Source organism: Hordeum vulgare, chromosome 1H, assembly GCF_904849725.1.
Source record: "Hordeum vulgare subsp. vulgare chromosome 1H, MorexV3_pseudomolecules_assembly, whole genome shotgun sequence".
Classification (NCBI taxonomy): Eukaryota; Viridiplantae; Streptophyta; class Magnoliopsida; order Poales; family Poaceae; genus Hordeum; species Hordeum vulgare.
The window spans coordinates 291422357-291437257 of record NC_058518.1 but is presented as its reverse complement, the minus strand read 5'-3'; positions in this window follow the sequence as shown (position 1 = coordinate 291437257).

Here is a 14901-nt window from a genome sequence, read left to right as displayed (position 1 = left end):
TACCACCAGATTTTTCTAAGGACTTTGTTATCTATTGCGACACCTCGCGACAAGGATTAGGTTGCATTCTCATGCAAGATCGTCATGTGATCGCATACGCATCTCGACAGTTGCGTCCACATGAGGATAATTATCCCACACATGACCTTGAGCTTGTAGCTGTGGTCCATGCACTAAAAACCTGGCGACATTACCTTTTGGGTAATCGTTGCGAAATATTCATTGATCACCAAAGTCTGAAATATATCTTCACCTAGCCGGATTTGAATCTCAGGCAAAGACGGTGGGTTGAGTTGATCTCGGATTACGACTTAGGGATAACTTACACCCCGGGGAAGGCCAATGTTATGGCCGATGCACTAAGTCGTAAATCTTATTGTAACAATTTGATGCTACAACAAGGTCAACCACATCTCCATGAGGACTTTCGGAAATTGAATCTTCATATTGTTCCTCAAGGATTCCTTTCTACCCTGGTGGCGAAGCCTACTCTTAAGGATCAAATTATAGCTGGCCAAAAGCGTGACAAGGGTATATCACGGATCAAGGAGAATATTTTTAGCGGAAACGCTAAAGAATTTTCCATGAATGATCAAGGTGTTGTGTGCTTCCAGAATCGTTTAGTGGTTCCTAAGAACCCACATCTAAGGCAGTTAATCCTTAAGGAGGCTCATGATTCTCCTCTCACCATTCATCCCGGTAGTACTAAGATGTATCAGGACCTACGCCAGAGGTTCTGGTGGACTAGGATGAAGAGAGAAATTGCTGAGTTCGTTGCTAACTGCGACGTTTGTCGTCGAGTTAAGGCAGAACATCAAAGGCCTGCTGGCACCCTTCAACCTCTAGCTATTCTTGAATGGAAATGGGATAAAGTTAGCATGGATTTCATTACCGGATTTCCCAAGACCAAGAAAGGAAATAATGCTATCTTTGTGGTCATTGACCGTCTTTCCAAAGTGGCTCATTTTCTTCCTGTTCGTGAGAGTATAACAGCTAGCCAGCTAGCAGAGTTATATATCTCTCGAATAGTGTCTCTTCATGGTGTTCCCCTGGAAATTAGCTCGGACCGTGGAAGTATCTTTACTTCTCGCTTCTGGGAAAGTTTTCAGAATGCCATGGGGACTCACTTATCTTTTAGCACTGCTTTCCATCCTCAATCAAGTGGTCAAGTAGAAAGAGTGAATCAAATCCTAGAAGATATGCTCCGAGCTTGTGTTATTTCGTTCGGTATGAATTGGGAGAAGTGCCTTCCATTCGCCGAATTCCCTTATAACAATAGTTATCAATCAAGCTTGGGCAAAGCCCCTTTTGAAGTTCTCTATGGACGAAGATGTCGAACCCCTCTTAATTGGTCAGAAACCGGAGAGAGGCAACTCTTTGGCCCGGATATGATCCAGGATGCAGAAGATCAGGTTCGCATTATTCGTGAAAAGTTGAAAACAGCCCAGTCTCGTCAAAAGAGCCAATATGATCGTCATCATAAGGCTGTGACCTTTGAAGTTGACGAGAAGGCTTACCTTCGGGTTACACCTTTGAAGGGTACCCATCGTTTCGGTATCAAGGGCAAATTGGCTCCTCGTTACATTGGTCCTTTTCGCATTCTTGCCAAACGAGGAGAAGTTGCCTACCAGTTGGAACTTCCTCCGCATCTTTCCAAGGTTCATGACGTTTTCCACGTCTCGCAACTCAGGCGTTGCTTCTCGGATCCTATCTGTGAAGTGGACCACGAAACGCTTGATCTACAAGATAACCTTTCTTACCGAGAATACCCCATGCGTATTCTTGATCAAGCTGAGCGTACCACTCGACGTAAAAACCTCAAGTTTCTTAAAGTTCAATGGTCAAATCATTCTGAGAGGCAACTTGGGAAAGAGAGGATCGTCTCCGACTTGAGTATCCGGCGTTATTCCCGACGACTTCTAAATCTCGGGACGAGATTCTTTTGAGTGGGGGTGAGTTGTCACATCCCTAACCCTTAAGCAAGATAGCATTGTGCTCATGTCTTCTTTGCATTTGCATCTAAGAAGTTTCAACAAAAGCAACAAAGTGGCAAAGGAAAAACTCAAAACCCTAGCCACCATTTCAATTAAAGGAAATCTCAAACTAGTTCAAAATCAATGAACCCAAAATGGCCTCAAGAAATGTTCAAACTTTCTGATAAATCATGAAAGTAAATGAGCATTGGAGAAAACTATTTTCTTGACACCTTAAGCTTTTTGAATAAATGAAAAAGGCTACTGGTTTCAAATTTTAAATTTGAAATCAGAAACTATAAATTTCCAAAAATGTTGAAAAGCTTGGAAATGGTTGGGGATATTATAACAAATATTTCAGGAGGTCTAAAATAGTTTTTACTTTTTGTTTTGGAGCTGAATTAATTAGCAAAACAATAATTAGCAAAACAATAATTAGCAAAACAGAAAAACAAAAACGGAAAAAAATGGAAAAACCTTACCTGTCGCCTAAGCCTGGCCCGGCCCATCCCTGGCTCGTCCCCTCCCCCGCGCCAGTAGGCAGCAGGAGGTGGCCGCCGCCCCCTCCGGCGCGGCCACGCACCTGCGTGCCTGCCTGTCCGCCGCCTCGCGCTGGCGACGACGGGGATAAGCTCCCCAGAGCCTCCCCTATCCATTCCCCGCCTCGGTTCTCTTCCTCCTCCCGGATCTCCTCCTCCTCCTTGCTGCCGCCATTAGAGCCGAGCTCGAGCTCGAGCTGCCCGTGCCCCTGGCCATAGGATTCCCTCCCAGAGCACGCCATTAGCTCCGCCTCGTCGCCCTGGTCATCTCTGCAGAAGCCGAAGCTTCCTCGAGCCCTGCAACGCCCGCAACGCCGTCGTCTTCCACCTCCGGACGCCAGACCTCTCCCGTCGATTCGCTTCCTCCGGCGCATCCCCGAGCCCCTCTTCAGCGCCATCGGAACCGCCGTGAGCTCGTCGTCGTTTTCCCTCTCGCCCCACGCTCTCCCATGCATCGTATCCTAGTTCCCCACCAAGGCCGAGAGCTTATTGCCGCCGGCCATGTCGCTGTCGTCGCTGTGATGACCGATCCACGCGCCCGAGCTAGGATTCGAGCTCCTGGAGCCTCCAGGAGCGTGTCGAGACCTCCAGCTGCCCTCCCCGTGCCCTAGAACCGCCCCTCATAGAAGGCCGAGCTTCGGCCGCCGCTCCGGCTCGTCGCCGACGCCTCTTCCGGCGACCCTAGCCTCCCCAGATGGTCCTGCCAGATCGGCCACTTCGCGAGCATGCTGTAGCTGCAAACCGCGTGCGTTTTGGTGCTGTGCAGCGCTGTCTAGGTCGCCTCCGGCGAGCCCTCCACCGCGGGCCTGGTCGCCGGCGACCACCCTCCGGTGGGGGTCGACGTGGCAAGCTAACCCAGCAGCTTAGTGACCTAATCACTCGCTGACAAGTGGGCCCAAGGCCAAGTCAAACCTCAGTTAGGGCTGGTCAGCGCGGGATTAGTCCCAGAGAGGCTGACCAGTGGGGCCCCCCTGCCAGGTTTGACCTGAACAGGTTGGGTGACCTGCTGACGTCAGTCTGATGCAATAATTAGAATTTCCAGTATAAAACTAATTCAGGAAATTGCTAAAACTTGTAAAAATCATAGAAATTAATCTGTAACTCCAATGAAAATAATTTATATATGGAAAAGTATCAAAAAAATTCAAGGATTCTGATTATGCTATTTTCAACTATGTTTGAAAAAGTTACAGAACCCTAAAATGAGTAATAACGAATAATTCAATTCTTATAATAACTTTAAATGGAATTTGGAAAATTATTCAAATTTCATTATGAATGCAATGATCACACACTGCCCTAATTACAAATCAGTACCATAACATGACATTTCATGCATGCTAACATCAAGTTGATCTGAGCATCAGGTCGAATCAATTAAAACGGTATCCGAGAATACCCCGTTTGAATTGCTATTCGAATGTGATTCAAATCAACTCTAAACCTAATACATGTTGAAAATAATAACTTATCACCTTGCATTCTCATGCCATGCTCATGCATCATTTTGAGTGCATATGATTGTTATTGAATGTTGCCATTCATTTCGGTAGGCTCCGCACCCCAGGATTCCACCGAATATCCGTCTGACGGATATCGTTCCTCCTCTGAGCAACAAGGCAAGCAACCCTTTTGATCATCCCGATAAATCCCATGTTCTCGCTACTGCACCTATTTATTGCATTTAAGATCAAATGCGTCAACTGCTTTTGCCACGATAGTTGAACCCACTTCCTTTGCATGACTTAACCTTGTCACAGTAAATAGCCGAACCGTGCAACCTAGCATACCTGGTAGTTGCTTGAACTATGATGTGCATTATCCTGCTATGCATGCTATGCTTAGAGTTGTGTATGGTCTCATCTGGGAGATGAACAGAAATGTGGAATGTGTTCGGTGAGCAAAGGTTGTGTGTTGAACTTGATTTGGTAAAGGTACCGGTGAAAGGCTGTGTAGGAGTACATGGCGGGTTGTTTCATTGGAACCGTCCTTAGGAACTGAGTTCCGTGTATGTATTCCAAGACTAGATACTACCACATGCTGGGCCCTGAAATATGACCCCGCTCGGCCTATTAATCGCGTAGTACCCGGTCCAGGAGTTGCAAGTAGTTTCTGGTGTTTATAGTAATGCTGGAGGCCGTGCATGGTGCTGACCTGAGAGGTGGGCCGTGATGCGGTAGGCAGTGGCACGGTGTACCAAGTGGCACCCGGATGGTGGGCTTGGGAACCCTGCGCACATCGTTTGAGGCCGTGGCGGAAACCTCGGCCGGACTTCCGTACGGGTTACTCTCAGATAGGCGATAAACCTGGACTAGGTACTAGTGTGGTTAACGGTCGTGGCCGACTCCCTCGCTGGGCTTCCGCTTGAAGGTTGCCGAGGTGCATGACGTGCACATAGCGATAAGTGGCGAGAGCGTGTGTGACGAAGTACACCCCTGCAGGGTTATGATCTATTCGAATAGCCGCGTCCGCGGATATGGACTACTTGGAGACATATGTTGTTCATAGATAACTTCAATGGCTACTCATAAAATTGTCAAGATAAGCGTGAGTGTCGTGGACGGCATTTCCGTATGGAGACGGAATGATTCCATGATAGTGTATTGTTGTGATGTTAGTGGACTCGTGTGCGAGAAATCAAGTTGTCAAAGCTAATTTTAAAAAGCAAGTTGTCTAACCACGAGTCAAATGCTGGCTTTCCGCTTGAAACCCCACAATACCTTTTGATACCTTGCATGAGTAGTTAGTTCTCCTAAAGTCTTGCTGAGTACCTTCGTACTCATGTTTGCTTAATAAATGTTGCAGAGGTTGCTAATGACCCTAATGGAGGGTTCTTCGTAGACATCGACGACAACGAGTAGCTGGTGTCCCAGCTACGATCTGGCCCTACGTTGGATCTGTAGTATAGTCAGGCCATGTGCTTTATAGTTGCCATGTCTGTACTCAGACAGTTTAAACTCTTCCGCTGGCTTGTATTTGTATGACTGTTATTATGGGTCGTGAGACCCTTAATGTGTAATATTATGTGTGTGGCTCTTCCGAGCCTTTTAAATAAAGGTTGTATGTTTATGGTTATGTTGTGATGCCATCGATGTATCTATACATATCGGTATGCCATGCGTACGTGTGTCTTACTTGGTATGTATGGGATTCGAGTACCTAGTCGTGAACTTTAGTAGCACTCCTTACAAGGAAATGCCCCTTTGTGATCCAACGAGCCTTGGTAGTTCGCTACTGCTCCGGACACATTGGTTGACCGGCATGTGTCCTTCCTAGCTGCTGTGTCTGTCCCCTTTGGGGAAATGTCACGCGATGTAATGGAGTCCTTGTAGCTTGCTACGACTCGTCTACATTCGCTGATGACCGACACCTGTTTTGTTGGGTCATGTATGCATGTCCTTGTGAGGTACTGTCACTTTGGTTTATGACTAGACATGTCGATCCGGGTTCTTTGACATTGGATTGCTAGCGACACTATCGCATACGTGAGTCAAAAGACGCAAACGGTCCCGGCTAAGGTAAGGCTGCAGCCGTGGAGTTATCCGTGCGTGAGACCACAAAGGGATGCGATGTGTTACAGGCTAGATTCCTATGGCTTAGGATCGGGGTCCCGACAGAGTGGACTCTTTGTTTACTGTCGTCAAGGAAAGGCATTGTTCGGGTGCTTACCTCGGGTATGTTATATACCGTGAGTCATGGATGACATGGGAGTTCCCCGAGTCTTGTTGGTATAGCGCACAAACCTCTGCAGAGTGTAAAACTATTCGAATAGCCGTGTCCACGGTCAAGGACTGTTGGATGACCGTTCTTGGGCTACGTCCATGATTTCCAAAAAGTGTGTGTGAGAGAGAAAGGTGATTGTGTGAGAAAGATGGTAGAATGATTCATGAGCTAAGTCAGACAACTTGGCATGATGGGTGGACATGGGATGTTCGACCCTGAGTTGATATTGATATTTGTAACATGTTCGTAGGGATATCGTGTGACAGCCCGATGTCGACGTTCCAGAAGCTTCCCCTTTTCTTTCCATTTTCGTCGTGTGGGTATTTTCAGTTGCCGCATCATCATCGCATCATGCGCATCATCTGCATTGCATCGGCGTCTCCGTTGCCGCCCATTTTTCAAACTTGCATCCGCTAGTAGTTGCCGGTCCTCGTCGTTGTCCGTTCTGAGTCCGACCGCACACACATGCGCCCGCGGCACCGTCGAAACCATGTTTTAAAAGTGTGTTTAAAACTTTCTCTGATCGAGGTGAAACTTGGCACGCGGTCGCGATTACATATAGCTGGGCCGCCTGTCGAATTTCGTCGCGATCGGAGACCGTCTGGTAGCCGAACGGTCGACCGTAGCGGCACCGTATTCGGTCTACCGTCGGACGTCTGTCGGTGTTTTAAAAATTCGTGTCGCACCGCCCGTTCTCCCTCTCGTCTCCGGATATTCCCTCTACACGGCCGCGTACCCATACCCGCGTTCGGAATTGTTTAATTCTGACCGCGCGGTTGAAACCGGGGCAAAAAACTGCTAAACCTAGCCTCCCCATTTGTTATAAATAGACCCCCTCCTAAATCTTAGGTAGCTAACCCTAATCCCACCTCGGGATCCGCACCGCCCCACCTCTCCCCTCTCCCCCGCAGCCTCTCTCCCCACCAGCCTCGCGGGCCCGCCAGGCCCAGATCGGGCCCGGCCGAGCCCATCCGGCCGCCGCCGCCCGTGCCCGCAGCAGCAGCCGAGCCGCCTCCAACCGCCACGCCGCCGCCGGAGTCCTCTGCACCTCGCCCCACCGGAGTTCCTCGCCCCTTCGCCGTCGGAGTCGTGCCCGCCTCCGGCTAGTAGCCGCCGCCACCGGAGCATGGCTCCATGCCCAGTTCCGGCCGCCGCCTCGACCAACACCTCCCCATGGCGAGGCTAGGACCTCCCTTCGCGAGCGCCTCGCCGCGTCGCCTGCTGCCGGCCATCCCTCGGCCAGATCTGGCCCGCCACGCCCGGAACCGGCCGCCTGCACCCCGTCGGAGGGCCTGCCTCCCTCCCCGCCGGCGCCAGCTGCCGCCATGTGCGCGCCGTCGGCCGCTGCTTCCTCCCATGGCGAGGAGGAGGGAGCCCCCAAACAGGCCGCCACCAACCGCCGGCTGGGCCCTCGCAGCCGGCCCAGTCTGGCCCACATCAGCCGCCTCGGCCCAGTTCCGCCCCAGGCCAATGCCAGCCGCCAGAGGCCCAGCAACAGCTAGGCACGGCCCAGTCCGCCTCCTCTTCCACCGGGCCAGGCCCGAGGTGATAATTTTTCCCCTGAACCCTCTATTCGGTGCCTCTGCGTGTTTTAGTTAAACTGCGCTTGACCCTGCAGCCCATCAGAAAATAGATTAGGCCCGTTAGTAATTTAGGATTTTTCGGAATTTAATAAAATTCCAGAAAAATAGGCGTATATTCAAACGTCCGTAACTTTTTATCCGCATGTCGGATCGCGTTGAGTTGTATATGCTTTTCGGGTAGTTTTACGCGTAGAACCCGTTTATAAAACTTGCATAATTTTTCGGCGTAGTTTAACGTGTCAAATGCATAGATTAGCGTGCTGTCCCAATAGGATTTAGTCCGTATTTAATTTGCACGCAAGTCCGGTTTGATCGGATGTCGTAGTATAAATGTCCATGTTTTAGGAATCATTTTTGCATGCATTTTAGAGCGGTCATTGATATTTTGCGTGTAGGGATTTGCCGGTAGTTTATTTTCCCGTATATAGGTTATTTTCCCGCATTTTCGTGTGGCTTTATTTTGTGTTGCAATTATTTTTAGCTTTCGAGTAAGTTAGTTCGCGAGATATTTTGCCGTGATTCCCTTTTGTTTAATTCGTAGGATTTATTCCGTGCCCCGTTTGAATTAGTTGTCAACTTGGAAGTTCTTCTTAGATGTTTTGTTTAGCCCCTGGTATTTTTGGTTGCAATAGAAATGAATGTTTAGGTGTGTTTTGCTTGCTCTCAAGTTGCTAGAAATAGTGCTGTTTTAGAGGTGCTGAAATATTTCTAAGTATGGAATCTGTTATTATTTTGTTGCTGTCTTGTCTTGCTTACATCTTGTGATCTGTAGCTCTTTTGCGGTTGGTCCAATGGAGTTAGTTGTACCCCTTGTGTTTCTCTAGCATGCTGTGAAGTTTCATGCCATTTGGAGACCTGTAGCTTAGGTTTTGCATGCTTTCAATATGCCTTCAGACTGAAAACTGCACTTTCATGAGGTGTTATTTTCACTAAGTCTGAAATAGTGCGTGAGATGCCATTTTGTGTCTTCTTTTCCTAGTACTCCTTGCTGCCATGCTAGTTGTTGTTAGTTTTTTGTAGTAGTGCGTCTTGCCCTCTTTCATGCCATGCCTTGCTTGAGTTTATCGGAGTGGTGTAGCCATAGTTGTGGGGCATAGAAAATGCTATGTGGCTGATTTTGGCAGATTGTAGTGTTTTCTTGTTATGCTCGTAGTTTTCGAACCGTAGCTCCGATTTGATCGTGTCCTACATAAAACTTGCTTAGAATCTCGTGTAGTTTCTTTTTCTCTTGCTGTTTGTATGTTTTGAAGTCCTCATGGCCGTCGTTGCACACATTTTGCATTCATGCCATCATATCTTGCATTGCTTGTAACTTTTGTTCCGTAGCTCCGTTGGAGATGTTCTTTATGTGTAGATTGCTTGCCTTGACGCGTAGAATCACGTGAACCTATTTGTTTTTCTGTTTAACAACTAATTAAAGGTGTTAATTCAGATATGGACAGAATTATAAATTAACATGTGAGGTCGTTTCGGAGGTGCTATATGTCATTTCCGACCTCACTTAAAATGCCTAGATAGGTAGTTTAATTTCCGCTTCACCTCTTGCATGTTTGACAACATTAATATTGCCGTGTAGATAACCGGGAGTGAACTAAATAATTAACATGGAGTTTCGTCAATATGCAACTCGTGCATATTGAACTTCACTTAATGTGTAGTGTGTGATTGTGTGATTTGTCATGCCGTGATTGCATGTATTCAGTAGCTCATGCATAATATGTGTTGCGCATCGTGTGGTGAATATCGTGTGTTGATGCTTGTTTTCGTTTTCCCCGCCTCGATAGAGTTCCGCAAGCGTGTCGGATGTGAGGACCCGTTCGACTACGTCGGTTCGTCTGCTTCACGGAGGCATTCTTCTTCCAAGCGGGACCTCAGGCAAGATGATCATTTCCCCAGATACCATTACTATCATTGCCATGCTAGTTTTACCGCTTCTATCGATTATGTCTCGTTGCCTACCACATGTTAAATATCAGCCTCTCAACAATGCCATGAAACCCTCAACCTGTTCAACCTAGCAAACCACTGATTGGCTATGTTACCGCTTGCTTAACCCTGTTGATAGCGTTGCTAGTTGCAGGTGCAGATGCTTCCATGTGAAAACATGGGTTCTTTGTTATATCACCATATTAAATGCTATTTAATTTAATGCACCTATATACTTGGTAAAAGGTGGAAGGCTCGGCCTTTCTAGCCTGGTGTTTTGTTCCACCTTTGCCCCCTTAGTTTCGGCTACTGGTGTTATGTTCCATAATTGAGCGCTCCTAACACGATCGGGGTTGTTATGGGGACCCCCTAGATAATTCGTTTTAGATTAAAGCTGGTCTGGCAAGGCCCAACTTTGGTTCTACATTTGCCCAACATAATAATTTTGATAAATTGAAATGCATAGGGAGTTAGCGCTACCCGAGGAGTAATTTTACATAAACAGGGGGGCCAGTGCTGATGGTGTTGGTCCCAAACGATCTGCCTGCGGGGCCACCGCGAGGAAACTCGAGGTTTGGCACTCGTAGCTAGTTCCATCCGTCGTGTCCTGAGAACGAGATACGCGGCTCCTATCGGGTTCGTCGACACATCGGGTGGCCTTGCTGGATTAGTTTTACCTTTGACGAGATATCTTGTGCATCGGGATTTCGGTGATGCTTTGGGTAATCTCAGAGTTGAGGTTTTCCACTAGGGAATCCGACGAGATCGCGAGCTTCGTGATTGAGGATTTCTATGCGGCTTGTGGTAATTTGTGATGGACTAGTTGGAGCACCCCTGTAGGGTTAAATCTTTCAGAAAGCCATGCCCGCGGTTATGTGGCAACGTGGAAACTTTGTTTAACACTGGTTCTAGATAACTTGAAGTTAACTTAATTAAAACTTGCCAACTGTGTGTGTAACCGTGACTGTCTCCTTCGTGAGTTCTTACTCCGATCGAGGACACGGCGGGGTTATGTCTGACGTAGGTAGGTGTTCAGGATCATTCAATTGATCATCTGTAGTTCACGTCCGCTATGCGTAGATCTTCCCCCTCTTATTCTTGTACTCATAAGTTTAGCCACCAAATAAATGCTTAGTCGCTGCTACAACCTCACCACTTAACCATACCTCACCCATTAAGCTTTGCTAGTCTTGATACCTTTGGAAATGAGATTGCTGAGTCCCCTGTGGCTCACAGATTACTACAACACCAGTTGCAGGTACAGGTAAAGGTTACTTGACGCGAGCGCGTTGATTGTTCATTTGGAGTTGCTTCTTCTTCTTCTTCTTCTTCTTCATCGATCTAGGATGGATTCCAGGCCGGCGGCCTGGGATAGCAAGGATGGACGTCGTTCTTCTTTTGTCGTTTGTTTTCATCCGTAGTCGGACCCTGCTCTTACTCTTGATGTTTATGTAACGTACTGATGTGACTCTGATGTAGCTTGTGGCGAGTGTAAGCCAACTCTCTTTATATCTCTTCTTTTCAGTACATGTACTTGTAACGATATCCATTCTTGCGACACGACGAGATGTGCTTCTATCCCTGACGAGGCCCTCGTGCCAAATTGAGGATAGGGTCGAATCTTGGGCGTGACATATCGTTTACCTCATCATGGATACCCTCACAAGAAATTGATCATGTCATTACACTTAAACGTCTGCTTTCCGCAACTTTACCAATTAGTGATATGTCATGCATTGTTATTGCCTTGTTCCATAACATGGGTTGCTTGCGAGTACATTCAACGTACTCATTGGCTTGCCACTTGTTATTTAATTGGCGAGGCATGGAAGAGCAGGAATATGGAGAAGAGTTCGTTGGTGACGAACATGCGAACTAGGACGCTTCCCAGTCAGAATTCTTGTAGGTTAAGGCAGATGGCATGGTTTCACGCTTTCGTTCAAGATTTCTGCTGCTAGTTATATTTGGTGTGTCGTCCTTCGTGGCCCTATCTGACTAAGACTTGATCATAATGGTCTCTTTGTATCATACGGTATGTACGGATGTAAGACTCTTGTATTTCGGCTTCTGTGTGTTCAGTGAGCGTTGATCTTTGGGATCACTGTACACATGCATTCAGTGATCATGACTTACGAGTCTTGGTTACCACACAGCTGGTATCAGAGGCATTCTCACTATAGGAAGCCTTAGTGAGCATGTACGTTAGTTAGGACAAACCCTTTCCAAAAACTATACCTAGCATCTATACTTCGGAGTTTCTGCACTTCTTACCTCTTCCACTCCATTTTCAAAAGCATTACAAACACCCTCCCCTTAAACCTTGTAGATGGTCGTCGTGCCCAAAGACCTCCTAGCATCCGGCTTTCCCCTACTCCTTGAGGATAGCCTGGAAAAGTGTCAATTCCGTCGATCGCCTGTTTTCCTCTACCACGAGCACTGGGTCGATGCCACCAGGAAGGATTACCATGTTGATGTGGTCATGAAGGAAAACGACTCCCCGACGAGTTGGTTCTTTGAAGAGCCATAGATGGAGACTCTGACGTTAGCAGTTGAGATAGCTGCGCGGAAGGCACTCATCCACCTTCGAGACATCACCCCAGAGATGGCTGACGATCCGGCTACTCACCACTTTCCTTTGAGGAAAAATGGTATTGGCGACAGTTGGACATTGGTCCCATCGCCGGAGGATGAAACACCACTCACATTCCAGACCTACTTCAGCCTCTTCGCCGACAGCCTGGCACACAACCTGATTAAGGAGTCAGTGAAGCTTCGCAAGGAACTTCACCACACCCATGAGCTGCTTCGACAAGCCAATACAAAGACAGGCAAGGTCAAGAAGGATGGAGCCCCCGAGGGACAACAAGCTATTGCTTACACAGGAGGAGTACACCTAGATAGAGATGCACTCCCACGTCGTCATCGCATGAGTACCAAGGAGTATCGTGCACTCTTCACCGATCCATCGGTGAAGCATCGTCGGGATGGACCTCCTCGCCCTCTGACCCCCTCAATAGGAGATGATGTCGTACGGATGATGACATGGAGGAAGACCCAAAGGAGCATGAGTACGAGACCGATCACTCCACCACTTGAGTCTGAGAACCCCTAGGGTAGGATAAGTCATGTATCCCTCATGCGAAGTCGAGTCCGTGTAATGGTTCATATGAAACTGCGTCTGCTTGTTATTTGTTTTATTGTTTGTGCTCTGATGAAGTCACACTTTTTCCTTAAGCAACATGTAAGCGACTACATCGCCTATCTTATCTTAATGATATGTGTTGGGTGTTTCGACCTTTCATTTTCACACTTGCCCTACACCAACCCCTTAGGCGCATTTTCCTCTTGTTGCTTTTTTTCTTCGTCTATTCCAGTTGTTTTACTTGGCTGCTCCTAACAGGATGGTGACTGCGACCCGCACCAGCATGTTTGGCAACCCCAGCACCGGCAACTCTAGCCAGCAGCCGGAGGTCGGTGGGTTCGCTCAAGCTGGAGATCACGAGGAGCAGCCACAAGGCGAGATTCCCCCGCTACCGCCTCCACCGGAGAACATGACCATAGCTTATTTTCTCCAAGTTCTTCGTGAGGAACACCAATCCAATAATGCTGCTATCCAGCAAATGGCTCAAGTTCTTGTGAACAATCGGTAGCAAGGAAGGAACGACAATGGTCATTCCACTCTGTCGGAGTTCATCAAGAGTTCGCCCCTGACCATCACCGAGACAGCTGAACCTTTGGATGTTGATGACTGGATCTTCACCATCGAGGACCTCCTTGCACTGGTCAACTGCAATGAGGAGTGTGAGAAGATTCTCTATGCCTCTCACTGCCTCGGAGGTACTACCAGAGCTTGGTGGGATGTATTCAAGATCAAGCAAGGCGAGCGTGTGATCACCTAGGCTAATTTCAAGCAAGGATTTCGCACTGCCCACATCCCTTCTGGTATAATGGCCATCAAGAAGCAGGAATTTTGAGCGCTGAAGCAAGGAAGTGGCTCTGTCAAGGAGTACCTTCAGAAGTTCAACCCTGTTATTAAGATATGCGCTTGAAGATGTCAGCACCGAGGTAGCCAAGATAGAACACTTCATGGAAGGACTTCAGCAATCACTGCAGTATCAACTTGTTGTCTGTGACTGCCAGACTTTCTTTGAGATGGTAAACAAGGCCCTTATGCTTGGAGAAAAGCGTCGTGCCATGAAGACACATGCAAACACAAGATGATCAATAACGGTAGTTCCAACAGCCAGAAGACTCGCCCCTGGCAATCAGCCCTAGCGAAGCCAAGCACCAAGGCTTGTTGGACTATGCCAAGAGGACCGTTACCATGACCAATAGCCAAGGAGTTGAAGTCAAGTATGTTCCCAACCCTACCTCCGCTCAAGCCCCTAGGGTTAATTGTCTCTCAGGAATTGAGTTGGATCAAGTGCGAGTGGTATGTGAATACCCGGATGTCTTTACTGATGAGCTGCCCGGAATGCCTAGCCGGCTTGGCCTGGCTCGACTGGTTGGTTGTGGAACACTGGCACAGTGGCCTCCCTTTTTACCATTTTCAATTTGTTTCCAAAAATTCTTGTGGCTAAAATAATAACCCAAATTCAGTGATTCAAATTCCTAAAAATATGTAATATTACAACCTGTTGGAACTATGCCCTAGAGGCAATAATAAAATAGTTATTATTATATTTCCTATTTCAAGATAATCGTTTATTATCCATGCTAGAATTGTATTGAATGGAAACTCGTATGCATATGTGGATACATGGACAACATACTATCCCTAGTAAGCCTCTAGTTGACTAGCTCGTTGATCAAAGATGGTTAAGGTTTCCTAGCCATAGACAAGTGTTGTCACTTGATAATGGGATCACATAATTAGGAGAATGATGTGATGGACAAGACCCGAACTATGAATGTAGCATGCGATCGTGTTATTTTATTGCTACATGTTTTCTGCATGTCAAGTATACATTTCTATGACCATGAGATCATGTAACTCACTGTCACCGGAAGAATGCCTTGTGTGTATCAAATGTTGCAAAGTAATTGGGTGACTATAAAGGTGATCTACATGTATCTCTGAAGGTGTTCGTTGAGTTAGCATGGATCTAGACTTGGATTTGTCACTCTGTATGACGGAGAGGTATCTTTGGGCCCACT